Source organism: Falco biarmicus, chromosome 7, assembly GCF_023638135.1.
Source record: "Falco biarmicus isolate bFalBia1 chromosome 7, bFalBia1.pri, whole genome shotgun sequence".
NCBI lineage: Eukaryota > Metazoa > Chordata > Aves > Falconiformes > Falconidae > Falco > Falco biarmicus.
The window spans coordinates 28932673-28960569 of record NC_079294.1 but is presented as its reverse complement, the minus strand read 5'-3'; the positions used below and the strand labels follow the sequence as shown (position 1 = coordinate 28960569).

The 27897-nt window shown below is 37.5% G+C and overlaps 1 protein-coding gene across 8 annotated transcripts in view; it reads left to right on the top strand.

The window, feature by feature from the left end:
* The window catches only part of FUT8 (fucosyltransferase 8), a 187432-nt gene that overhangs the window by 67885 nt on the left and 91650 nt on the right, over nt 1-27897 (top strand). For 5 of the 8 annotated variants that reach the window (XM_056346062.1, XM_056346058.1, XM_056346064.1 and 2 more), the window contains one exon: nt 20817-20893. The gene's annotated coding sequence lies outside the window, so the exon portion shown is untranslated. Of the gene's footprint in view, nt 1-20816; nt 20894-27187; nt 27359-27897 lie in introns of all 8 variants that reach the window. The other 3 variants (XM_056346059.1, XM_056346065.1, XM_056346063.1) reach the window with 1 other exon arrangement.

Genomic DNA, 27897 nt, shown 5'->3' with positions numbered 1-27897 from the left:
TTGGAGTGTGGACATCTGGAGGTCCTTTCCAGCCTGTGTTATCCTATTAGTCTACAACTGCAGGTGCTTAGCTTCCAGAAGCCTTATACTGGAATGGAATCAGTACAGACAGAATGTGTAGGTGACTCAGCTATTGTATATCAAAACAAAATCAATAATAGTAACATTACAGTGAGCTTGACAAAAGCATCATTTGTGTGTCAAGATATGCATTTTACTTCTCTTGGGAAGATGCATGTCGAGCTTAAAACATGCAAGTGATTAAATTTTTTTTTAAAAAAACAGTCTTTTGTAATGGGGCAAAAGTGGTTTTTTGTAGCTTTCCTCAGAAAGGGGAAAAATATGTTTTGCATACAGTGAAAACATTGAAGTAGTAGCTCAGCTTTGATGTGGATGCCTGGCACAGAATGGGTCATCTTGGAAAGCCTTTGGTAACTTAAAAGAAACTGAAAAATGAATCTTCAACAAGGAAGTATCTGGCAACCTTAAAAATAGGTGATCTTTCTGGGTCAATTGTCATGATATGAATTTAAATTCATATTATGTAGCTCATAATGCATCATTTCAAGGTGGTGATATTCTGACTTAGCTGTAGAATCAGTTGCAATCAATTCTAATTTCCCCCCCTGCCCCAAATACATGATATACTAGCTCCCTCACATGATTATTGTTTCTTCCTGTTCTTTTCTGCTCTCTTTCCCTCCCTCTCTATGTTTTCAGAGTGGGAATGGAGAATAAATAAAGGAGGAGAAGCAGTCTTAAGATATGAGGAGCCCAGTAACTGATTTGGAAGACTTTTGGCTACAAGCCATCAAATCAGAAGAGTTGCCTGTAGCAAAGAGCTACTGTTAAGTGGCAGGCTGGGGACTTTTTTTTCTTTATTTTTCTTTTTTCTTATTCAAGTATGAGATGCTACATGAGGAAATTTTTGAATGACCCTTTTCTGAGGTTTTTGCTCCTTTATTTGTTTTTGCTAACCTGTAGTCTTTAGGGTTCTTCCCTAAGACAAGTGGTGATGCCTGTAGAAAATTGTAGTTTCCAGTGAATCAACCATTTTACTTAGTTCCTTCAAATATTTGATATTAAAACCCCATATATTATATTGCTCATTTTCAGGTATAATACTTTCAAAATGAAATGAAGCACTTCAGGTTTTGGTCATTCTAGAATTTGGTGCAGTTAGTGCTGCTACAGTTGCTTTATGGCAGCAATACTAATTCTGAATGTAAATGCTTTTTAGGCGTTTACTTTCATTTTGTGTTTGTTTCACAACCTTATAGTGGGAAGGTGAATAGTTTTCTGTAGTATCAGGATGTTTCTCCTGTAAGTCAGTTAATAACAATGAGTATCACCATGACATCATTAATAAAAAGATAAAGACTGTTTTTAGAAGTTTGTGGAACATTGCTGTGAATCTCTTATGGAAGTTAATTCTCACTTGCTGTGTTTTAAAATCTTTCTTCAAAGTATTGATCTTCCAAAAGGTTTTGTAAAATGAGTAAGAATTCTGTTCAAACAGCCTCCCAATGTTCATCTTTAGTTATTAAAATACTTATGTTGAACTTCACCATAATTTGATTAGAACTTGCACAGTGTCATAATAACTTTACGGTAAGTCTGATTTGTATGGGAACATACATTTGTTAAGCTTCTTGGATATTTTTAAAAAAAAATTTGGAGGTGTTTATGTGCATGTATGTAACATTAAAGTGTTTATCTGACATGCTGTTTATTGAACAGTGCATAAAACTTTTTTATTTTTAAATAATTCTTTTAAATTGTTAATCTATACAATTACATAGATGTCTTCTTTCACCTCTTTACCTGTAAGGAGATTTCTGTTGACCAAGTGACTTGTTTCAAAATGTGAGCTTTCAGATTGCCTGAAACCTTTGTCTTTAGCTCTGTGCCTCTATTTGTGATGGTAAAATACATCATATACTTGAAACACATATACAGGTTTCTAATATGCTGTACTTAGCTGACATCTTGTCTCTTTTTGGGTGTTTGCTAAGCAACTTCCTCTGTTTGACAATCAGTATGGATATTCACATGTTAAATGATTGTATATGTGACACTGAATGGTTTTTGCTGTTGCAGTGTATGTGGTGTGTTGATGGTCTCTTTTTCTTTCTCTCATTTTTCTCCTACCCCAAGTTGTGTGAGCATGGCAGGGCACGTTGTGTCTTTAGCTTTCTCTCAGCTGCCTAGGCAAGCATTTGCTCCTTATTTAAGGCAAGGTTTCAATGCACAGAAGAAATATATTTTTAAATAAAAATATATTGTTTCCCCTACTTAAGGTTTTGTTTCACTGAGGTACCTTTGTGGTGTTGTGCTATGCCTTGGATAGTCTCTGTACTTCCTTTTTCTGTGGTCTGGGATTTTTAGCTTTTACAAAGGTTTGGAAAGACTTGCTTACAGTTTACTATCTTCTGGATGCGTGTCTTCACATTTCTGTCCATTAAATAAGTCTGTTATTTCTGTTGGGATTTTTTTTTGTTAATATTACAACTTCTTTTTGATTGGTCTGTTGCTTGGGGTGTTTTTGAGTAATAGCAGTTAGGACAGTATGAATTACACCTTTTTCCTGATGTGGCCCACTGTTTAGGACATGATGATGTTGAAAGATGTTCTCCTTGAGTTGTTCTTCATTGTAGATGACTATTCAACACTCTGGATTTTGGGTTGAACTGCTAGACATTCTCTCTACAACTTTTGTTGTCTTTTAACTTCAGTGAGGTAGTGCTGGACTAGATATCAATACTCTTTAAGTTTGCCCTACCAGACTGTAAAGATGGATGTCAATTTGGGTAATGTGACAGCTTACGTTATACCCTAAGACAACATCTTCAAACTGCAGATATGGGCGTGCTTTGTGTACTTCCTAGGGAGCAGGTGATGCTGTCCCTTAACAAGTTGTTGATGGTTTTTTCTGATAAAATTTTTCTCCTTCAGTGGCAGCAAGACTCATGGAATGCATGTGAGAAATCTCTTTTATCCTTCTTCTCCACTTGATTACAATGGATATTGCTTTTACAGGATGAGGAGTTCGGTATAACCTAGAGCAAAGAAATGATGGTCTCTCGAAGAGCTAGACATACATATGAGATACAGAGAGTGCAGCATAATTTAAGATGCTTGTTTGATTTTCCTGTACAACGTATTGCAGTGTCATGCATAGGTAATGAAAGATAATAATTTTGCAGATTCTGTGTCTATGGAAGTGCTGAGAGAACATTCTCTCTATTCAGTGGGTTGCTCTTCAGACCTCTCTGTGGGTGCATAAAGTTACTTGCTTGTAGTTTATCCTTGGGCATGCTGAACACATCTCTGGTATACCCCAGTTGCTTCAAGCTATTGGGCCCAGAATAGGAAATATCCCAAGTATTGAAATCTGTCAGTAAGGTCATAAAACAGTGTCTTGAGATGTAATGGGACATGCTGGTATCTCTCAGCCAGAGATTTTTTGATTCTAGACTTTCCACAGAATGAGTTTGATACACCATTTTACAGAGCGTTGATTTTTGCTTACTTCCAAGTCCACTGTTTTCTAAGTCCTACAGGAGATAAGATCCTGCTTTTGTGTGACCAACAATATCTTCAGTTAGAACTTTCAGGACTCTGCCTTTCATGGCATGTTTTCTTATATAGATTGTGAGTGCATATACTATTCCAAGCGTATCGATCTCAGGTTCATGATTTGAATGTTGTGGCTGTTTAGGGTAGGCTTGCTCATTCTTCACAAGTGTAGAAGGGGAACTGTCAGATTTGTATGCCTGCCTAAGTGGGTTAGTCAGCCAGATGCATGTCTCCAGTGCTGGTCTGTTCATAGTCACAGTTGACTCCCTGCTTAAGCAAATGCAAACAATTTTTTTTTTTCTGTGTAACAATTTTTTCTCATTGGTTTGACTTTGTGAGTTTGTCTGTGCTCTCTCACTCTACGGTTCTGGTATTCAAGCAGGTAACATTCATGCCATTTTCCCCATAAAAAAGCTCCATTTATGGGGATACCAGAGTCTGCTGCCCTTTTATAAAGACGTTCTTTGTGTTTTGGCAACTTGCTCTCTTTCTTCCCTTCCATAAGTTATTTTTTTGGCTACTTGTAGACAGTATGGAGGGTCAACCATTGCAAGGCCACTCTCAGTAATCTTTGAATGATCATGGCAATTGGGAGAAGTGCCTAGGGACTGGAGGAAAGCGAATGTCACTCTGATCTTCAAGAAGGATAAGAAGGATGATAGAGGGAACTACAGGCTGGTCAGCCTTACCTTGATCCCAGGAAGGGTGATCAAATAACTAATCCAGGAAACCATTTCCAGGCACACAAAGGACAAGAAAGTAATTGGGAGTGGTCAGCATGGAGTCACCAAGGGGAAGTCATGCTTGACCAACTTTAACCTTCTGTGATGAAGTGACTGGCTTGGTAGAGAGTGGGAGAGCAGTGAACGTTGTCTGTCTAGACTTCAGTAAGGCTTTTGTCACTGTCTCCCATAAGACTGTCTGAGAAACTGATGAAGTATGGGGCTGGATGAGCAGGTAGTGAGGTAGGTTGAGAACTGGCTTGATGGCTGAGCCTAGAGGGTGGCAATCAGTGGCACAAAGTCTAGTTGAAGGCCAATAACTAGCAGTGTACCCCAGGGTGCTGGGTCCAGTCCTGTTTAACTTCTTCATGAATGACTTGGATGTCGGGGATGGAGTGCCTACTTAGCAAGTTTGCTGATGACACAAAACTGGGAGGAGTGGCTAATATGCCAAGAGGACTGTCCTGCTATTCAGAGGGATCTTGACTGGCTGGAGAAATGATGATGGGAACCTCATGAAGTTGAACAAGTGGAAATACCAAGTCCTGCACCTGGGGAGGAACAACCCTATTTGCTGGGCACTGACTGACTTGAATTACCTTTGCAGAAAAGGACCTGGGGTTTCTGGTGGACAAAGTGTGAACATGAGCCATCAATGTGCCCTTGCAGCTAAAAATTTTGGCTAACAGCATCTTGGGCTGCATTGGGATTAGTGTTGCCAGCAGTTTGAGGGAGGTGATCTTTCCCTTCTGCTCAGCACTGGTGCAGCCACACCTGGAGTACTGCATCCATTTCTGGGCTCCTTGGTGCAATAGAGACAAGAATGTACTGGAGAGAGTCCAGCAAATAGCCACAAAGATGACGAAGGAGCTGGAACTCTCTCCTGTGAGGAAAGACAGAGAGTTGGGGACTGTTTAACCCAGAGAAGAGAGAGCTCACAAGAAATCTTACCAATGTATATAAATGCCTGAAAGTGGGTACCAGAGTGGGGGTGAGGTAAGAGAGACAGTGCAGCGTACTTTCTGGATCTTAGTCAGAGAGGTCCAACAACAAATGGCTTAAGATAACTGCAGGTGGCCCTGCTTGAGCAGGGGGTTGGACAAGATGACTTCCAGAGGTCCCTTGCTAGTTCACCCATTCTGTGATTCATTGCAGTGTTGTGGTTTGATGTTTATTTTCTCAAGGGAGGATGCTCTTCTGTTGGCTTTGAACACTTTTCGTTGTAGTTGAGACTGGATTCCAAAAAGAGTTGTGTCAAAACCAATATTGAGACTATTCATCTCATGAGTGTGCAGGGCACTAGAGTTTAAGCTGTGTATGGGTCTTAATTACAAAATAGCTTCTTAGGTTTCAGTTGTGCTTTTGACAAGCATTTTGTTATTTATTGCATAAGCACCAGGAATGATTCTCTCTTTAACTGAATGTCTTCTGATACCTACCAGCTTCTTTCCATTGTCCTGTCTCTGTCATAGCCTTGCTGCTTTTTTTTTTTTTTTTTTTTTTTTTTTTAAAAAAAAAAACCCAAAACCCAAAACTTATGGAAAGAATCTGAGGATGTTAATGTTCTTTACCTTATGTCAGATGCAGGATGGAAAGCAGTAGACCTGAGAAAGGGTTAAATGAGTTATGAGGGCAGAGGGAGCACAAAATTATTAGTTGAAATGCCTGAAGCATTTAGTTGCTGAAGGTCTGAATGTGTAACAGAATTCTGATTATTGGTTGGCAGTTTTTACTATTATGGTTAGCTTTTGTGAAATAATGTTTGATAAATACATTAACATGTAATAGGACTTGATTTTCCTTTGCTTTTGCCATCAATTGTAATAATTGTAAAGGAGTTTTTATACTAGGTTAGACCTATTGGCAATAGCCACTAGTTCAGGAGCTAGTGACACCTTTGCAAAAGATAGGGAACTGGTAGGCAGCAGTGTGGCATTTCTGTAGGGGTGATGTAATCTTGTTCAGGTAAGTAGAATGATTGAAATTAATTTTTTTAAATAAGAGTCTCATTAGTTTTTGTCTGAAGACATAATTGCAGTGTTTTCTATATTATTACTTGTGAAAGTTCTTTAGTTTTTGAGGGAGTTTTAACTGAATTCTCAGGTTAAGTGCCTGAATTGTTGAAATTAACCCGTGCTAAGTACTTGGGGATACTATTCCTTCTGGACAGTAATTTAGGCAACTAAATATTTTGAGTTTTATCTGACATTAAGATAGCCTTTAATCAAACTTTTTATGTCACGTTGACATCAGTTGACCAAATATAAATCCTTTTTATCTGCAGTTTTTGTTGATGTGATGTGTTTTCCCTGCTGACCAATGTTTGATCGGTCCTTTAATATAATGTAAATTTTTCTTGTTTGTTAACTTTGGGGATCCCTTCTGTAGTACTTTGACCTGATTCAAGGTCAAGGTTCAAGGTTTGCTCTTAGTTAAATAACATCCTGCTTTCTCAGGCAGGGTGCCCTCTCCTTGTAGTAGAGACTTGTGAGAGAATTACGTATTTTGGAAGACAAGCATAAAATTGGCTATGATACAGTGTAGTGAAGCTTTTCAAGTACTGTCAAGTCATGCCATGTTGGTTAAGGCATTCATGTGGTATTTTGAGTGTATTTTGCTACAGATTGTTTAGGAAAATAAAAGATTAATCTTGATGGCTTTTTGCTGCGATGGAGAGACGGGAGACTGATGCAAGCAAATGTTGATTTATTGTACAGAAACACGAGTTTATATATACTTTTGGAAGCTTCACGTTTTAAACAGATTGGTTCTTGAAGCTAAGCATTGCATACTAGGCAGTCCCCAATTGGTGGTTAACTACCATCAATTAACAGCAAGGTGTGACCTTTCTTTGGCGCCATCCTTGACGCCATCCGTCCCCCACTCCCCTATGCTCTCTCAGCATGACTCATCATGTTAATTGTTGTGTCTGTGCAAGCTCGAGCACGTTCCCCTCAGCTAACTGATTGCCACGCATGGTCCTAATTTCCAGCCCGCTCCTGCATCTCCCCCTTCCTGTTGCACAAAAAGAACCTATGAAACCGAACGAGTCATTAGTTTTCATAAGCATTGTAAAAAACAAGGTATAAGTAATAGAACAAATAAAAAAAGCAACTAAGACATATTATCAATGTCAAAATAACCCACCGTCTCTGTTCCGTACAATTTTACAATTTCCCCTTTTTGTTTTTTGAACAGCTAGTACCAGGTTTGCCATGTTCTGCAGGGCCCTTGCAAACATGACAGCAACCAAGGTAATAGCAAACAAACAATACTGCCAATTGAGTGAATGGATGCCAAAAAGGCTGACATTTTCTCAGATTCTGATAACATGTTGCTGCAATGGGGTGCCTAAAACCCACGCAGCACATACCATCAAAATCCTCATAGCCATGTCCTTGAACCACCAACAAAAAGCAGTGGCAATTTTGACCCACATTCTTAATTGCCTACCAAACAAGGTGATTTAACTCTTTAATGCTTTCCCTGCTGTTATTCCGGATAAGAGAAGAACCAATCTACAGAAAGACAATTATCGACATTCAAAGTGTAAACAATATCAACTTCTTTTGGATTAACGTTATACATAGGTGGAAGGGCACACCAAACAAGAACTGGTTCAGTCAAAAAGTTTGAAACATAGTGTCCTTTCTCTGAACATACTTCTGGGGTCATTCCCTTCATTCCCTCTTTTTTTATGCAACCAGAGACACTTTACCATAGCAGAGAAGCCCATATTTACATCTCTGAGCCCGGACACAAACCACAGCTGTATGCACCACCAGGCTCAGGGCAAAAATCATTCATGTAGTTACATAGCTATATATCTCTACAAGCATGCAGACACCTATTAAACACTAGATAACCATGTTTATCATAGCGACTCCCCAAACCCCTCACTTAAGCGTTTCCCACTTGCATTCCTGCCACCAATCCCTCAGACCCCCTTTCACCCTCCCCAAAAATACAATCAATGCATCGGGAGAGGGGGGGTGGGGTGGGTGGGTGAGTGGGGGGGAAGGTCTAGCTTCTTTTCCAGATCTATAGGACCTGGATCAAAAGGTTTATCAGTGTCAATGGAATCCTTGTCCGAGTTGTCCTGTTCCCGTGTTTGGTCCTGTGTTGTGAGGGTCGCTGCAATCAGTGACAGAAGCTTTGGGGGCAGAGGAGGTGTGGACAGAATTGCCATCATTGACAGTGTTTTGAGAAGAGTTGCGCTGTCGGTGGAATTTACAGCTTCCTCTGGTTTAGCACCGTTAGTAGAATTGGTCCACACTTGGCAAAGAGTAGTCAGAATTTGCCACCAAGGTGCTAAATGCATTCCCGACACGGAGCTCCCCTCCGCGGCAGCATCATACAATTGGCTGCTGTATGAACACACTTTCATTTCTTTCAAAGTCTCTAAAGTTTCTTGGCTGCTCACCTGTCTCGATGCAGGTTGTCTGCCTGGTCCAGCCAGCAAGATGATTGTTCAGCCAAGCCGTCTCCTCCGGAACGCAGCCCTCTTCCATGAGCTGTCTTTTCTTTTCTTATTCTTGCAAGGCTTCAGAACACCACCATAGGAGTCACCATTTGAGGAGATTGAGGCACGGACTCTCGGATCTGACTAGAAGACCCTTCATGAGTCCATATGCGTCTCTTATAGGGGAAGACACCTGTTTCCCAAGTTTCCCACAGCTCACCTCTCAATTCCAGAGGGACCTTTTTTTTTTTCAATTCCTGCTTCCTTTTAGCAGCTCATTCAGCGTTCTGTGGGACTCGCAGCCTGCCGCTCAGCCTGGCGGTTCTTAAACCCATCACGTCAGATCCTTAAACGGATCATGTCGGGGTCACCAGTTTGCTGCGATGGAGAGACGGGACACAGCTTGATGCAAGCAAATGTCGATTTATTGTACAGAAGCACGAGTTTATATATACTTTCAGAAGCTGCGCGTTTTAAACAGATTGGTTCTTGAAGCTAAGCATTGCATCCTAGGCAATCCCCGATTGGTGGTTAACTACCATCAATTAACAGCAAGGTGTGACCTTTCTTTGGCGCCATCCTTGACGCCATCCGTCCCCCACTTCCCTATGCTCTCTCAGCATGACTCATCATGTTAATTGTTGTGTCTGTGCAAGCTCGAGCACGTTCCCCTCAGCTAACTGATTGCCACGCATGGTCCTAATTTCCAGCTCGCTCTTGCAGCTTTCTGTTTTTATGGATTTTAAAACATAAAAAAATTAGTTATATAAGAATATGAGCTAGTAGATGGAGATGTGGTTTAGTGGCCCATCAGAAATGTTAACCAAGGTGTCAATTATGTGGTTATTTTTGAAAATAAATGTGAAAAATAGTACACAGAATTGTATCTTGTTCATTTGAGAGTGCTATCTCAAAAGTGCATATTGAACAGCTTTCCTCTTAATGTTTATATAGCTAATATAAACACGGAAACACTTTTTCACAGTTTTTCAGCATTTATTTAAATGTATTTTCTCATGACACTGATGTGAACTGTTGCAATATGCTCACAGTGTGCTAGACAGTAAAGGTGCATCCTGGGATTTAATGAAGATTATTGTTTCTTGCTGAGAAGTTTGTAAATAATGGCTGTAATTCAGTGGCAACTGCAAGTTAAATGTATTTATCCAATACAGTTTATTGAGGGGGGGTTTCCATTGATCTGACTTCTGGGACAGTAAGGAACTACTTGTGTACTTAATGTTTCTCTGTGCCATTTCAGTTCTTCAAGTGCTCCTCAAAGTCATAAACAGAGAAACTTTAGGTTAATAACCTTTGTTAGTGGCTTTTCTCCTGAAGTCTCTTAGAAATATATGGTATTGATGCTCAAACTTCTTACCTTCCCTGGCAGAAGCAACCACAAGGAGACTGATTATTTATCTGGCTTAGACATATTGAAAGAGGTGATGGCTTTAACTGTGTCTTTTGAAATCATGAGTGCTTTGGAATGGAAACACATGGAATGTTCCTTTGGACAGTTCTTTTCTTGATTGTTGCTTGAAAATGTTGTATCTGTGGTGTTTATTAACGGCCATCACCTGGTGTTGAAAGCTATCTAGAGCTCAGAGCCTTTATGTTATGGTATGCTTATATTTATATGTTAGGTCAAATGTGATGATAGAGGAAAAAAGTGCTGTGAACTGTGGTTTCCTATCGGAGAGTTCTTCAGCTGTGTTTGCATGTGCTGTGTGAAGACTTACTGTTATTTTGAAGGTGGATAGTCCCAAGTGTGCACAGTTGGTATGTACTAACATTAAAAGAACCCCAAAATACAGTGTGACGGTATTTAATAATCAGCGTAAACAATTTTTGTGGTGTATTAGTAGCACATATGTCAGTGTGAAAAGTTTTTGCTGGAATGTAGTAAACCAAAATGGAATATTGTCTTTTGAACTGTGATTTCTAATGGCATTTACAATATTGTGGGGACCCATCTTCAAGCTGCACTTATTACATAGGTGTAATTGGTGGCAGTTACTTGGTCAGCATGTGTAGTGTGTGGAGAAAGATACTTGGAAGGAAGAGTCGTCAGTTCTTGAGGATGCGGTTTGAGCCTCAGCAAAACAGTTGTCTCTCAGCTATCTTTTATCTTGCTCTTTTTTAGCTTTCCTGATGGAGTTGTATGAAGCATAGTGACAAGTTTGTCCTTCTTTATCCAGTAGACTCTCTAATGAGTTCAATGATGGGCAGCACTGATTTCAAACCATCTCTGTAAAGGTATCTCCTGTGTAGTGGCAGCTGCTACAAAATGTGCTTTTAAAACAGGCTTAAGGGTACATCTCAATGTTTTTTAACATTGTCTCAATACTTTTTCTTTCATGCTTCCTGGAGTTCTTACGTATACTGCCTTTTCCTTTCCAGCTGTCCTCTTACTGGGATCAGGGTTTAGCAGAAAACCCAATTTCATGATTCTCTATCCGTTGGTGTTTGAATACTGCCTTGTCTTCCTTGCATGGTGTCTGTCAGCACCTCTTGACTGCTGTGGGAAACTGATCTAGGGCTAAATGTAGCTGCTGTTAGGAAGGAAAACAGAAATTGTTTGGTATAATTTGTAAAGTTCTTTGCATATGAAAAGTAGCTTATACATATAGTATAGATTATACATTTCCATATTATATCTATAGATATACGTGTATACAAATCTGTATACTTATGCTAGATTATATCTAATACTGGTCACATAGGGTAGCTTGTATCACAGTCATTGGATAGTGTAGGGAAACCTGAATTGCTACCAGTATATACTTGTTCTGGGAATGAATGAAGAGCTTTAAGTTGTGGAGCCTTTAACCCACAGTAAATTCATTGCAATGAGTCTGTTTGCTTTCTTTCATATATTATAGACTGAAAGAGGTAAAAAGATGAAATTCAGCTTAATTAAGCTCAACATCTAACTTTAAAAATGATATTTGCTTTTTATCTCTAAGTAGGGAACACATATGTATGATTTTCTAAAAATTTCCTTTATAAATTAAGCATCAGAGGAACGAGAGAGGAATGCAAGATTGCCTAATGGGTAGTAAAAATGGGAGATATGAAAATAACCACTTGAGGAGGAACCTTCATGCATACATTTAGCAATAGCCTCTTCTTAATATCACACTATTTTAGTCTGTGTGGTGAAGCATGCTTAAGGAAAAGATGCATCAAAAATTATTCAAATATGAGCAACTTAAAAGACCTGAAACTTCTCTGAAATTAAATGTACCAATGTGTTAGTACATGATTTTCCCCTAACATTTAGGCTCTATAAAGCTTGGTGTGTAGTATCAAGGAATAGTTTCAAAGGCATTTCCTCGTGTGCTGTGAAGTACATACATTGTGTATTTTTTTTGTGTAACATTCATGCTAATGGAATTATAGTCAAAACAAATTTTCAGCTTCCTTTATTGTCAGGCACCACCAGCCATGAACAGACAAATTTCAAAAAGGTCTTTCAGATTTTTCTTATTGAAAATCCCTGACCGCTTCTTTGATCTGAATAGCTAGAATCTCAGCTTTGATAGTCTTCTTGACCTTTGTTTGAAGATCTACCTTTGATTAGCCTGTGTCTGATAAACATGAAAGCTGCAGTGCTGTCTTGCCTCAGGGGAAGCAGTGTTGTGTCTTCCTTTTCTCTCAATCTTCCAGGATGCTGAATGCTGCTTGCATCTGTTCATAGCCTTCCCATGGAGCAGCAATGGCAGCAGTATGAAGTTGATACTATCTTTGAAATATGCACAACTGCTGATGTGGTTCTGAGTCACAGCAGTGAAGTTGACCACAGTTGTGTTAATGTCACCTTACTGCTATTTGACCAATCAGTTAATAAAAACAGAATTACTCAAGCTGTTTGAGGATAGACTTTGGACTAAAATGCTATGATTTTTATTTGGTTCTTTGAAAAACTTAAAATAAAAGATGAAATTATGTATGAATTCCTAATGTAATTTCCATAGCGGTATCAAACTGTGTGCTCACTGTGGGCAGGTTTGAAGAATTCACCTTTTCAAGAAGGAAGGAAAAAAAAAGAGAAGGAACAGGGTAGGCATCTAAGGCACAATAGAAGGTGCTGTTTCTTTTAATCTGCTACTACATGAATTGTCTCAATACATGCATAAAGGATTCTTAGTAATTCTGTTGGTGTTCCTATTTCTCTTGTGTGTTCACTTCTCTTTCAATATAAATTTCTTGAACTAAAAGAATGTGTAATGGTATCTGTAGGAGTAGCTGTTACTTGTAGTGGGTAGTAAGGTATACATTTTTTCATTATTTTAAAAACTTTACCTCCTTTATGTCTGAAGTTTGATAGTCTGAATTAAATCCCGCAGTTTAAAATAATCCCTCATAATTAATAGCAAGGTCCTCTATTTTTTTAATATAAATATGAAATAGAAACAAAAGAATTGTGGTGGTGTGGTTTTTTTTTTTTTTAGCTTACAGCCGTGTTCCTTTTTGTTGTGTTTTCAACATCACAATTGTTTTTCAGTGACATCCATAGTACTGTTTTACTTCTTCTGTAAAGCTTACTGATTTAGATATTTTCTTTTGCTGGGACTGTCAAACATTGTATTCATAGCCTTGTCTTTTGATAGGATGGGTTTTCTCTTTTGAACTAATTACTGGAATCCATAACAAATAATCATGAGGCTGTACTGCACAAACCATTTCCTTCCTCAAATTCAAACACAGGTTTGTTTCTTACTGAGTTTCAGACCTTATTTCAAGAGAACAGGTTTTGCCAGCATTTCAGCCTTTATTTCTTCTTCGTGTTGTCTGTATTCTCACTTACCACCTTTCTCAATTGGGCTTTTCTGAGAGCTTTTTCAGTTTCTTCTCTCAGTAGCCTGTGTCTAGAGAGAGCGTTCTCTGTGTGTGATTTCCTTGCCTCTAAATGTCCTCATTATTTTGGTTAAATTTCTAAAGACTGTTACTACTTTCCCCTTTTCTTAGTTTTGTGTACTCTTGCAGACTTTATCTACACTTAGGTTTTGTTTCCTTAAGCTGGTTTGATTTCAAATCCCTTTTGTCTGCATCAACACCGATAAAGTGGACCATTGTCTAATATTGAGGACAACTGGCAGGGATTGAGATTTGTCCTTTATGCTAATCTCCCAGCCTTCAAAACAGGTAGCTACATGCGTGGTAACATTTGGAAGTTTTCCCGGCCATGTGATAACGCTCAGACTGTTCCCAGAGGTTGGAAGTGTGCAGATGGCCTTTATCAGAAGTATTTCAGGGCTCGTTCTAACACGATAATTTGCATTTCAGTGTCTGGGAAAGTTTCAGGCATTAGTATATTGATGTAAGCTTTTAGGTTAACTTTTGTAAAGCAATAGTCAAGCCAGTTACCAAACAGAGGTTAACTGAGTTATATCTGTGATCTGCTTCCTGAAAGGCCTATCCTGTGAATTATTAATATTAAATCTTGTGCTTTGAATGATTCTGTTAGCTGTCTAGAAAGAATCCCGCAAACCAAAAGAACCAAAAAGAAAAAACAGGTTCTCTCAACAGTCCCTCCAAACCCTCATCCACTAAAATTTTCTTGTTTAGTAATTTATAGGAGATCTATACTTCCTTCTTACTGTAGCTTTCTCATTTTAATGTTCCATGGAGTGTTTGGCTTCTGGATCTCAGAACAACTCTACAAACCTTAGATATTTAAGACAAGATCTCCTGCTCCGCCACCTGTATCTGTCCTTCCTGAGCCAAGTACACCCTCTAACTTTATGTAGTATCCCACTAAATATGTTGTGGCAGTTGAGTCATATTTTTATTTTCTTTCTGAGATTTGCAGCTCCTCTTGTTTTATTCCTCATAGTTTTTGCATTAGTTTACAGAGATTAAGGAAGCTCTGAAGATAGTCTACTGTTTGCCACCTTTTCCTCCCTGTGACCCTTTAACTAGCCATGCTTGCCACTCGTCACTGTGGAGCCATGATCTAGATTACCATTTCTAAGTCTTGTTATTTTATTAAAGAGGACAGTCTTTACCTTTAATTTGCTCACTGGTGATATAAATGACAGCAGATTTTTAAGTTGCCAGGCTGAGAAGCACAGATGGCACTTCACATGGCTGAGAAGAAGTGGGACTCTGGGGAAAAGAAACATAACGTATGTTTTCCTGGATTTGGGAGAGCTAAAAGAGGTGCAGTGCTTGGACTGTTTCCTCAAATTTTACCCAAATTTGCACTATACACGCTTCCATGTGATGTGTTAGCAATGTCACGGTTACATACATGAAACTTTGTAAAGGCAAAAATGTAGGGCTGGGGGCACTGAACAACGTGACCCATCTTCTGGGAATATTGGGGATGTGTCAGCTAGGGTCATGTATTTTTTAAATAAAAGGGAAAAATGAATCAAGTGGTTGGGCCAATGTGTCTTGGAGGAGGGGAGCAGGAAAGAACTTTGAGAACTGCGTTGTTTTTTTACATTCTGGGTGACCTACCTTCTAGCAAGTGAATAGTTTAAGTGTGATTATATTTGGGATGTTATTAAATAATATAATTGTTTGGCCCTTTAATATGTCCATGAAATAAATCAGATTATGTACTGTTCTGTGTATTGTATCGGTTTTGTAGACTGTTCTTGATTTATACCTTGAGAAACCAAAATCACAGTATCACAAAGGGACTTTATAATTATAGCAGCTGTTTTATATTTTCTTCTGGTACTGAAACTCTTAAATACAATTTGTGCCATTAAAAATGGTGTACTCTTAGAACAAGGTCTAAGTGGCAAAGTCCTATCTGATACGGAAAAAGAAGTGTGAGGAAATCTTTGTCTTTTAGTCTTGTTTTAAGGATTTCTGAGGAATAGTGCTTCCAAATATGTATCTTGTGTGATTAAAGTAGAATTTCATTGAACAATTTTATGTCCTTCTGAAAACTGTGGTAGTCAAAGCTTGTTTGAAGGGGAATCTTCTCTACAAATTTGAACTGCAGAAAGAATCTTGTGCACTTAACTGCAAAACAGTTAATTCCTGAGAGCCTTTCTTCTGTGTGCAGTAGAAGTTAGATAATTTGGCTTTGATCCTTGCATATTATGGATTAAGTATATTCCAGCTTTTCTTTAGCTCTTAGCAGTAAGGAATCTCAAGGTAAAACTAGAAAAAGACATTTTATAATATATAGAATTTATCTATATCTAGATAAATTTTTATTTATTTATTTATATATATATATTATATATATATATATATAAGATTATCTTTCCCTCTGTTCCCCTCAGATGTTCGTTCTTCCCATATTTAAGGAAACTTGCTTAGTATTAGCAACTAACAACGATGCCAGACAGATGGATTGATGGGCTTCTCAGCTAAATAACCATTTCTTCATTAGAAAACCACATTCTGTCTTGGCTTAGAACTGGGAAACACTTTTTCTGCACTTCACTTGGCTTACAGAAGGAATTATTTTTCATTTGTTTTTTTTCTTTATTAATAATGAAAAAACATTCAGTGTAACATTTTAGCTGGTTTTGTTGTTTGTTTGTTTTAAGTGGTTCTGATGTTTAAACAGATTCTTTTCATATATATTTCCCCTAACATAGGTTCAGGCACTTCTTTGCCAGCTACTTGAAACAGTAGAGCCAGCACTGAAATAAGCAAGTGACTTCACTAAAAAGCTGGTCTGGTTACTTCTGAAATTGCTGATACTGGAGAATGCAGGATTATCACACTTAGTAGTAGAGGATGGTTTATGTGTTTGGAGTTATAGACAATGATTTAAGTTTAATTAAAAAAATAATTGCAAATTCACATACTCGAGTGCTGTTAAGAGCTTCTGGTATAACTAGACTGCTAATCAAAGGTAGATTGTTGTTTGACCCAGATCCTGATCTGTTCCCTTCTCAGATCATGTGGCTCTGTGACAGTAACATGATTCTAAGACACACCAGCTGGTTTCTAGCTTTCAAAAAAGATTGTTAGGACCAGCCAATAAAGCATCGGTTGATTTGCATTTAGGATGGTATATAGCTCTGATTACAGTCATACTCAGAAAAGATTAAGTCATTTGGAAAACAAAGAATTGTTATGTGATTATGTTGAAGTTGAACTTGCCTTCTCAAAGGAAAGTGAAAGAATTTGGCATGTAAAGCCTGGGAAGAAATAAGAATAGTCTTTCTTGGGTGTGAGTGCACATATGGGAGAGAAATGACTGAAAATAAATACATCTGAGGGATAAACGTAATACCAAATCTTGTTTGAAAATCAGAGAGTGAGGTCTAGTCTTACAGAATCAGTAATGGGGAGAAAGAAACTTAGTGGTTCAAGATGGTGTTTTATATGTTTATACAAAAGACTGTGTAAGATGATAGGGTTGATCCTGGAGTCAGAAATTAAAAATGAGCATATGAGATTTCTTGGTACTGGAATAAAAGAAATACCTGAGAAAGAAGATAAAATATCCAAGAAAATACTTGTTTGTTATTCATCATAAAGTTTACAATTTTACAAATTTTGTTATTCAGGGCTGTTGCTGGTATCCAGTAGAGATCAGAAGGGAATATTTATTTTTTTATTTTTCTGTTCTTGGTGCATAATTTATATTCTTCTGAAGTAGAGGCAATTTGCCAATGACTAAAGGTGGGATTCTGACTGATGTATCTGATTCTTCCTGTGGTATTGGGAAAGTAGTCTTGGCCTGGCATATGGGTCTAGTGTATGTATTTAAAATTAAATCAGTTTGCCCCAGTCAAATGGGGAAGGGAAGGGGGAAGTGTTTCTTTTTTTTTCTTCCCCCTACCTCACCCCTCTGTATTCCTGAGGTGATGTAAGTATTTTCATCTAACACTTCTGTAGTTGAAGGCACTTAGAGTGTGGCTGGTATCCTTGAATTTTATTCTCTTGCTGTTGTGCATTCAAGTTTTGAGTCTCTTTAAAATTCAACTTTAATTACATGAAAAGTGTTGATAAAATGTTTTGGACTTTGTTTTGAATGGGTTCTTGTAATGCAGGAGACTGGATTAAACACACCAGGTGGTATCTGAACCCTTTGTAAGGATATATTTATTTCATAAATAGATTAATTTTTCTAAAAAGAAAAGGTAGTGACTAGTCCATGTTCACCCAGCAATTCAAAGTCAGAATTAGGCATATAGCTAAAATTTCCTATCTGCAATGACCTTTCATGATCTCTATTTCCAAAAAGATCTCTGCAAGAGGTGCAGACTTACCTGGAAGGCACCATTGTCTAATTAATCTAGAGATATTTGTAATACTGTTGAGGTGGTTGAATAACAAAGGCAAAGATTTTTTTAAATAATTGTAATTTTTACACTATATATAGAATTGCATTGTCAGGGATATATTAGCAATAGTACGTTGGAAAATCGTAAGGATTTTCATGGTTTTAAAGTTTTGAATGACTCGGAGTAGGTTGACTGTTTTTTCCCATGGTTCCATAAAAAGATGCTGGAATAGACAGTCACTTTACACTAGTTGCGATGATCTTGAAACAGAGGGCTTTATTTCTTTCCTTTTATTAATAATTTGCAGACCAAAAAAATAATTGCTGGTCTCATGCATCTTTATTTCAGTACAGCATTTCTTCTTTGTGAGTAGTACTCTGAGCACACTATGTGTTACAAGCAAATATTTGAAAACCAGTGCATAATTGGTTGCAAAACAATACTTGGAACTCAGATTAAATTTTCATTATCATATAGGTGGAATCTGTTGAGTGGAGCTACAGATGACTTGACCAGGCTAGGTTGGACTGTTATGTTAAACCAACATAACGTATCTCACCGTTTGGTTATGTGTATATATATGTGTGTGTGTGTATATTATATATATTTATTTATTCATGTTGTGGACAAATTTTGCATTGGAACTATGGTTTTTTCCCTTTTACTTTGTCAACAACTGTTAAGTAGCTACTTCACTCTGATGGTACGTTAGTACGGAAAAAAGACCCAGATATTCATGCTTTCTTTTTATTGTTCTGTGTGCTTATATATATTTTAAAATACCACAGTTTAAGATTTTTGGGGAGCTACCTGTAGGGCATGGTGAATTGCCCAGGCTGATAGGACTCTGGCCTTTTTGTACTGTCTGTAGTTCTGTTGCTTAAAGATAAATCAACTTGTAAATCTAGCAATAGTTCTTTTCATTACATGAAATGTACACTTCATGTTTGCTAGAGTCAATCTGTCTAAATCTATTTTCCATACATATGACTCAGATAATATGCTGCCTTCTACCTGTTATTGGGGTTGCAAATACGGTTTTGTAAGAAGATACAGCGTGATACTTCATATAAATGAAAAGTAACCATCATTCTAGACTGTGCTTTAATGGATTCACTGTAGGGCTACCTCTTGGAACAGGTGGGCTCCATGTTCAGTTTTGCTTGGCTTCCTGACTCTCTCCTTCAGCTGTTAGTTTCACCTCTCCATGTTTGTGAAACAGGTGGTATAACTGATTTGATGAGAGGTACAATAAAAGTTTTTCTGGAAAGCTAAACCCCTGATATTACTTTTTATACATGGGGTAACAGTGTTGTATTTTTTTGTTGTTGTTGTTTTGTTTGTATTTCTGAGTTGCTTTATCACAGGGAAAACTATATCCTTTATATTGAGTGCAACCCTAGCTGAAGTATACCCAAATTACCAATCTAAAATGGAAATAAAAATAGGCTATCTCACTCTGTCCTCAGAAGTTTAAGTTTTGAAAGTTCATGGGCTCTGACCTTGTAGGTGCTGATTATTTTAAATAATTTGTTACATAAAAAAGAAAATACAGAATTTCATCTTTTTTCCATTTTTATCACTGTTGCTTTTGAGATTTTTAGAGTTGCTGGTTCACCTTGTTCATTTAACAGTACAGCTGCTGAAGCTTCTCTTTGAAATACAGTCACTTATTTTTCATTCAAACATAAAGAGTGATGTGGCATAATTCTCATTGCAGTAAAACACAATTATCTGAAGCATTTATAATTTTTAATTCACTCCTATTCCTGGTGCTATTGTTGCTTTAATTGATTTCCTATTTATTTTTCTTCCCCAGTTTTAGGCCTTCCCTAGAAGTGAGGTTCTCAAATTAGCCTTTTCAACATCCAATTTACCGCTGTTTCAGAGTCTGGTATGTGTAGCTTTTGCTTGCTTTTCTGTTAAATGACCAAGAATCAACACTTAGTTCAGTAGTATACAGGCATTCTGAGTTAGTGAGATCAGTGTTATAAAATGATGTAACTCCATACCTTGATAACTCAAAAGGAAGAGTTTGTTTAAAACAATCTTTTCTTCACCGAAAGGGTTGTGAAGCATTGGGACAGGCTGCCCAGAGAAGTGGGTCAGTCACCATCCTTGGAGTTACTTGAAAGATGTGTAGATGTGGCGTGGCACTCAGGGACATGATTTAGCACTGGACTTGGCAGTGTTAGGTTTGCGGTTGGTCTCAATGATCTTAAGGGTCTTTTCCAATCTTGGGTTCCCTGATTCTAGGTCTACTATGTATGTTATGTTGTGTTATGTGTAAACATAAATATACAAGTGGTACAAACCAAATTAATTTGCTTACATCTATTTGAAAGGTAGAACCTATTCTTTTCCAACTCTGGCAACTATTTCAGCTGGAGGAGTTTGCTATTTTAGTTTTTGGCATCTGGTTTTAGGATCTTGATCGTATAAGTTTTCTCAGCTTTTTATTCCTAAACCCTGGCTATATATATATCCCAGGAATAAATCGACTGCTTTCCCTCCCTGCCCCTTGCTTGCTTTATTTGTTTTCACAGACACCTTGAGGGTCCATGCTTAACCTTTGTTGATGTTTTTGGCAGCAAAGCAGGCAGTTTCTATTTCTTTGGACCTCAGTATAAATAGAGGTTGTTCATATATATAAATTTCTGTTTTCATAATGGTTTTGCTACAAGTAATGTAACCACAAATCATAAAATTCTGAACAGTATTTTTAATAAAAGTGTTCGCATGCATCTTTTGAGTGCTGCATATAATAGTCAAAGGATGAAAACATGAGTAAGATAAAAAAGGATAAAACCTAATGGTTGTCATCTCCTCTTCTACTTTCAGAGAATTTCATAGGCTTCAAAATGAAAGTGAGGAAGAAGAGTCCCCAAAAGTATTAATTTGAAGGATAATTATTGCTGGTAAGTAAGTACTTCTCTTCCTCTGTGATGTTGCCTCCACTGGGATGAAAACTAGATGTAAAGAATCTATATGAAGACCTGTGCTACTTAAACAGCAACTGAAAACTGCCCTTCTGTTCATAAATTCTTGTCAGCTGGGTGAAGCAAACTTTGCAAAAGAGAGGTCAGGTCCTTTGCATTTATGTCAGATCACTGACAAAACTGGGTCAATAAACCACCTGTTTCATCTTTCTTTTCTCCTTACACCCATTTCTCTTCCTTCTTTTTGCCTCTTATCTCTAAAAAGAGAAAGTATTTGATAGATTCATTATGTGTTCTCTGTCTTATGTACAAAGCCTTTTCCTTGGCACTATTTTTGGGCCCTTTCATCTGTATTGCAGATACTACATGTATTTCTCAGAGGTAAGCGCTGCTTCTCTGGAAGCTGGGTGCAGGCCCTGTTTGATGAAGTTCCTCGTGAGAGAAACTAAACTGTTGTGGCTGAATATTATTGTGTGATCTGGGATATTCTAGATCAAATGCTAGATTTTCTCAAATGGTCACGAGTATTAAAATCCTAATACTACAGATTCTAACAGTTTTGAAGGTCCAAGCAAGTACCATAATACTCAAATAATTAAATGTATCATAAAAGATACATCTTAGAAGAACAGTAACTCTCTTCTTTTTGAGAAGTTGATTAATGAATGAAGAAAACTTCACTGAAACGTGAATTCAAGTGTGAATTTGGAAACCAAACATGTTATGATGTTATTCTGTTTTAATGCAATTGCAGGAAAGACTTATAAGCAGTGTTGTTAGTTATGGTAAGGATAAGAAGGTTGTGAAAGTTTATTGAACTTTCACAGTTAAACAAATTAGACTGTCAGCTCAAGTGAATTTGTTGCAGATGAGATGCTTTTACTGTTTGCCCAACTTCAGTAATGGTTGTCAAGCTGTAGACATCTAAAGTATTCTCAATTATTATGATTTTTTTATGAAGTTATAGCTCTTGAAGTACTTTGTTAGCTTATGAATTTAACTGATGGTTTTTTTTTGTTTTTAAAAAAAAAGGGGGGGGGGGGGGATTTCAAATGATGTTCTTTCTGAGGACCTCATGGCCAGGACAGAACAAAGAGTATGGTGGTAGCTTTCCAAACATCCAGTTTCCAGTTAGGTTTCTTGGAACTGGGTTAGCTGTTGTAACTGCTTACTGTTGCTGAAAGGGGTTGTTTCCATTTCCCAAACCCTGCTCTCTTCTGTATCTGACGTCTGCTGAAACCAGTTAACTGATTTATCTCAGAAATGTGTGGAAAAGATGGCTAGTTTGTTTCTTGATTTCTGGGTTGAATCAACTCAGATAAGCATTCAGAAAGTGTTAAAGAGGTGCAGAGGAAGAAATGAGACTCTGCTGGCAGGAGCGAAGAGTGTGGGAGTATGGCCTGACCATTCAGCAGCAGCCAGTCAGTGGATCTGTCCAGCAGTTTGAGGTTAACGCTGTGTTGAAGTTGCCAGACTGGAAATTGATTTGACTTTGGAGAACAGATGGTGGCTTCTGTGAGAGCTTTAGACTGGAAATGGCTAACCTCGCCAGATTCTTCCCAGCTTTTGCTATTAGTAGGAGTGACCTGTCCGTACCGAATAGAAAGAATGATTTAGAGGGGAAAAAAATCTTGCCAGATAACTAGAAAATCTGTAGTAGTCTTCTCTCCAGGTGGTGGAAATGAATGAAAAGTATGTATGAAGAACTTGCACAAATTGTCCAAACCTCACTTCTTATCAGAATTGTCTGGTCTGTTGTACATGATGTTACATAACACAGCAATTTGTCTTAGTTTACGGTTTTGTAAACTAATTTTTCTTTTTTGGTTTAGGTGTGAGCTTGGATGCATGCATATATGCTTGCTTGTACTTAGTTTTTATCCTTCTTTTTGTACTGTGTTCACTCTGCCTTGATTTGTCTGTAAACTGTGGTGATGGTTGCATCTTTTGTAGAGTTGCAGTCCTTCCTTTAGCAGCGATGACAAAGCACAGTGGTTGAGAACTGCATGAAACCTCTTTTTGCCTTCTCTGTTCAATTTGTGCGGGAAGATAATCAAACGGATTTGTGCAGGTCTGTATAGTTAAGTCAGTGGTTTTTGTATGCATTGCTCAACTATTAAGGGAGATTGAGCAGTGGAGGAAAGCTCATTTGAGCTTAATATCTAGGTGAGATCTAGGTAGTGCTGGTAGGTTGAGGCAAGTAACTAAGTAATAGAGCAAAGGTGATACCTTTCCCATATTACTTGATCATGGCTTGTGTTGGATTCCTGCCTCCTGTCAGAGTGTATAACAAACTGCATGTGGAACTATTTTCTGTTATCAAAGTCCAGCTGGGAAAAACTGTATTTAATCTATCTACCTATTAATACGTTTTTCTTGATGCTTCTCACATGTAAAAACTTTCTAGTGGTAGTCGTTCATCCTCCCCCCCCCCCTTTTTTTTCTTTCTTTTTTTCTCATATCATATTTCACACTTGATCTAATCCATTCCATCTATGAACTGTGGTTTTCTAGTTTACTAAAAAAGAAAGATCAACTGAGCATTTTTTATTAGATTCTAAAACACTTTCTTATCCTTTATTGGATATACTGTTAGATTTACCAGTGGTAGGCTTTTGAAGATAAACTATTCTCTGCAGAAGGCTTTTATATTTTTAGTTTTAAAGTTTGTTGTAGGGACACCTGAAACCTTGGATAGTTATTTTTTTATTTCTTCATATCGAAATCATTCAACATATGATTCCTGATGGAAAAGGAAAATATTTTTTCAGAAGGGTATGTTGCTGATCTAGCCCTGCCCTTTATATCAGGATCAAAGCTGGACCATCCCTCTGTGTTTCTGGAGTATCTACTATCTTTCATGCTTACTACTTCCCCCCTCACCTGAGGATCAGCGAAGTCTGTTTCTTGTTCTAATACAACTTCAGTTCACTGTTTCATTCTGGTAGTCATTTAGCTTGGATTCTTGTTTGAAAGATGGCTTGTTGCTTGGCTGGCTCGCTGAAATACGTTCTTTATTAAAAGTGTGTTCTCTGTCTAAGTCAGTTCTGCTGCAGTAGTACAAACAACAGTCTTTCATGTCTTTTTTTTTTTTCTCAAGAGAAGAGGTTACTAATGTATCCATTGACTTGAGCGTTTGCTGCAGTGAAAAATGATACCAGGCTGAAAGACTGCAGAGAAGTTGGAAGATTGGATAAGAATTTAAAATGAACCAACAAATTAGAATGACCTAAGAAAAATGGGATACAAGCCATTGAGGGCAAGCTCAAAATACTGCTTTTAAATTAAAGAAAATAAGCAAAAGGCTGAGAGTTCTGAAGAAAAAAAGGGTTAAGAGCTGACCTTAGGTCAATGGTATCATACACAAAAAAGGTTCTGAAAATGTAACATCATACCAGGATATATAAATGGAAGCACTGTCAGAAAACACTGTGTAAACGCCTCTGCTCAGCTTAGGGTAGAAATGGAGTCAGCTAGCTGATTGTGTCCAGTTTTGAGCCATGCACTTAATACATGCAAACAAATCAAAATTACCTTGCCAAATTGGGAAGTCCAGAAGACAACAGTGATTGGAACACTGGATCTGTGACCTATGAGGAGAGGCTGAAAAAATTGAGGTTGATTTAATGTAGAGAGTAAGTGCTGTTCTAGGTCTTTTGGAACACACCAAATCTAATAAGCTTAATGTTTTTACCAGCGGAGATTAATGTAGTGTGGCTTGTGAAGTGCTGCAATAGACTGGGAAGTCCATAACATGTAGTAATACACACGAGTATGTGTGACCTCATCTTAGAAGGGAGGGGTGGTCTAATAACCTTCTGATAACCTTACTACATTTTATGATTTAATGTCTAGTTTCTGGCTGTGTTAGTCTTGCCTTTTTGTTGTTTATTAGAAGAAATTTTAGTTGTCATGGAGAGAACAGGATGTGGATAAGTGCCAAGGGTACATCTACTGTATAGAAATATTCTGCAATTGGTTTGGTTTTACCTTTTTTTTTTTTTTTTAATCTTGTAATCAAGCTACACTGATAACTCAGTACTTCTTTATTGTGTCTATGTTTGGATTATGTTAAATAGTGGCTAATAAACATTTCAGATATCGGCAGAACCTGTTAGTGTAGGGTAATCTTAATTGTTTTTACAGTTCAGTTGAGGCTTTTTTTTTATTTTGGCGACCTCTTTTTTTGTTTTTAAACAAATATTGAAATAGCTGAAGTCTAAAGTGAATGAGAAAAATTAGATGCCTTGCCAGTATGTAGAAAAACCAAGAAAAAACCTTGAGTTAATTATAGGGTAATTCCCTTGAAATTGATCCTAATGATACTGTCTTTTAATCAGATTGATTTTTCCTGAAGATATTTGTTGTAACTCATGTTAATTGTATTAAAATCAGTTAATGAAACCTAAAAACTGTCAGCAAACTGGTAACTTTCAAACACTAAGGAAGGGTCCCTTAAGGCTGCGTGGCAGGGGGTTCTTGGTCATCGTCTTTGGCTCTTAAGGAGAATATATTGTTTCTAATAAAGCTCTAAAAGTGGTAGTTTTAAAGATACAGTGATTTTAATGATAGAAAGAGATCACTACCTTAAAGTGCTTGGCAAGTTGAACTTACTTGAGTAACTTGTGTTTTGATTGAGCCAAATTATGCCATCCCAGGTCTAGAGACCAGTATTGTAGATGGCACTTACAGGTTAGAGACTAGTTTTGAATGAACTACCAGGAGGAGGGATGTAGGGGAGGTGATATTTCTGCTTTATGCAATATGAATGGACTGTTGTGGGTGTACTATGGTTAGCTTGAAGGTCTAGTCTTCAGAAACCATCTTAGGAAGTAGGGAGGGGTTTAGAAAAGAGCTATAAAAATAATTTAGATTCTGGGAAAGCATCTTATTTTAGTACTTGAGAAAACTTGAGAAGTTTTGAAGATTTGTTCTTCAGTCCTATATGAAAAGGCATTGGTAAAAAGCTGAAAACAAAGTGTTTCATAACTAGTTGAGCAGTTTTTCTGGGATTCATTCATTCTCTCTCATTTAATGTGTTGGAATCACGTGAATGGCTTTAGTAAAAGATGCATTGCTTTGGACAAAATGTGTGGTTCTGATAGGAAAAAGTTTTAGTGATCATTTGATTTCAGTGATCAGTTTGTGGGATGTCAGATTATGTTGGAGACAGTATTAATACAGTCTGTATAGACATAATCCCCCCCTTCCCCCCCGCTTTTAAAATTAACCCTAATGGTACTTAGTTCATCAGAAAATTCAGAAAGCATAGAGACTACTGCAGTTGGTCTTCATTCATACTATATAAAAATAGGCTTGTAAGTGGTTGAACTTGAATAGGCTTTTTATTAAAATGGCTTCCTTCGTGGTATGGCCATAATTTTTAAACCAATTTATTGCAACTGGAACAATGTAGATTTGTAGCAAAGCACGCAATTCAACACTTGCCTTTTAGGAATAACAATTATTTATGGTAGCTTTGCATGTCTCAGTTTCAAAATTCAGCTTTTTCTGATAAAGCCTAATCTAGTATTTAAATTGTTTTGTAGATTAAAAAAAGTCTTCTGCTAACATTGTTTCACTCTGTAGATGACACATTCCCTGTCTTGTGAAATAATTGTTCCTTGATGTTCCTCACAGTGTAGTTTGTCAGCAATTGGCTACAACTTCAATTACCTAACGGTGACTGTGACTGGAATCAAGCTGTTGTCTTTAAAATGAACCGATGTGTTTTGGGTAACCTTTTTCATGCTGCAGTCTGTGTAATGTAAACTGCACAGATCTTTTTAGCATGTGTGAATTGTAGAATCGTGCTGGTTGGAAGGGATTTCCATTTAGTCCAGCTTCTCAATAGCAGCTCCAGTTAGAGCAGCTTGCTCAGATCTGGTTTTGTATATTTTTAAGAGTGGAGAGTCCATATCATCTGAGACCTACTCCAGTGTTTGACAATCCTTACTTACAGGTTTGGTTGGTTTGGGTTTTTTCTTCTTTCTTTTATTGAGCTGGAATTTACCGTGTTCCAATTTTTATTTGTTGCCTCTTGTCCTTCCACTGGGCAGAAAAAGAGTGCAACCCCATCTGCTGAGTACTTGCAGGAATACCTCTGTGTATATCATAGTTAAACAAGAGGAGAACCAAGACAAGGATGAAAAGTTGGGTGATAAGGTCGCTTCTACCACAAGAGGAAAAAAGAATACTAAAATGTTGGTGCTGCTGTCCATGCTTTTGACTTTCTGATGCAGTTTCATGCTATCCCTGTTTGGAATACATTAGGAACATTACTACTGGAAAGTAGATTTCTTTCAAGACTCAGAAGAGGATACCGTAATAACATCTGTGAAAATTCACTGAAAGGGCGTGTACCAGAGGACACAGGCTCTTAGAGAAAGCAAGGAGACTTTGGATACCAACATGAGGCCTGATGAATGGGTGAAGTGAGTTCAGGTAGGTAGCTTGTGTTTATTGTTTTTATGTTCTTGCGGAAGCTCGACATTCTCCCTTCCCTCCCTGGCAACATCTTATGGTTGTAGCTTTGAGTATATGATAAAGAAAGGAAACAATAGAACTAGGTCTCTAAGCATCTTAAAAACATAGTTGGCCATAAAAAGCGCATGAAACTAAATAAGCTATTGTGTTCTGACAACCAGATAGAGTTTCTGGTTTAATTAATTAAATTAATTAATTGCAAACAGAAATATGTTACAACCAAACAATAAAAATAAAATACATCGGAGATGTGAAATACTCTTTGAAAGCAAGATAGTACTTAGTTGGCCAAACTAACTAGTTGGCCAGATTTGGGAGGTAGATTGGAAATATAAATGGTACAAAAGGCATTTCTTAATTTTTTTTCTTTAATTTTTTTCCCTTTCTTATCCTGTTTTCCCTTTTTTATTCTGTTTAAGTTTTGAGCAAATGTCTTTTCCATGCCATAGGATCGTTTAGGTTGGAAAAGACCCTTAAGACCGTTGAGTGCAACCAAT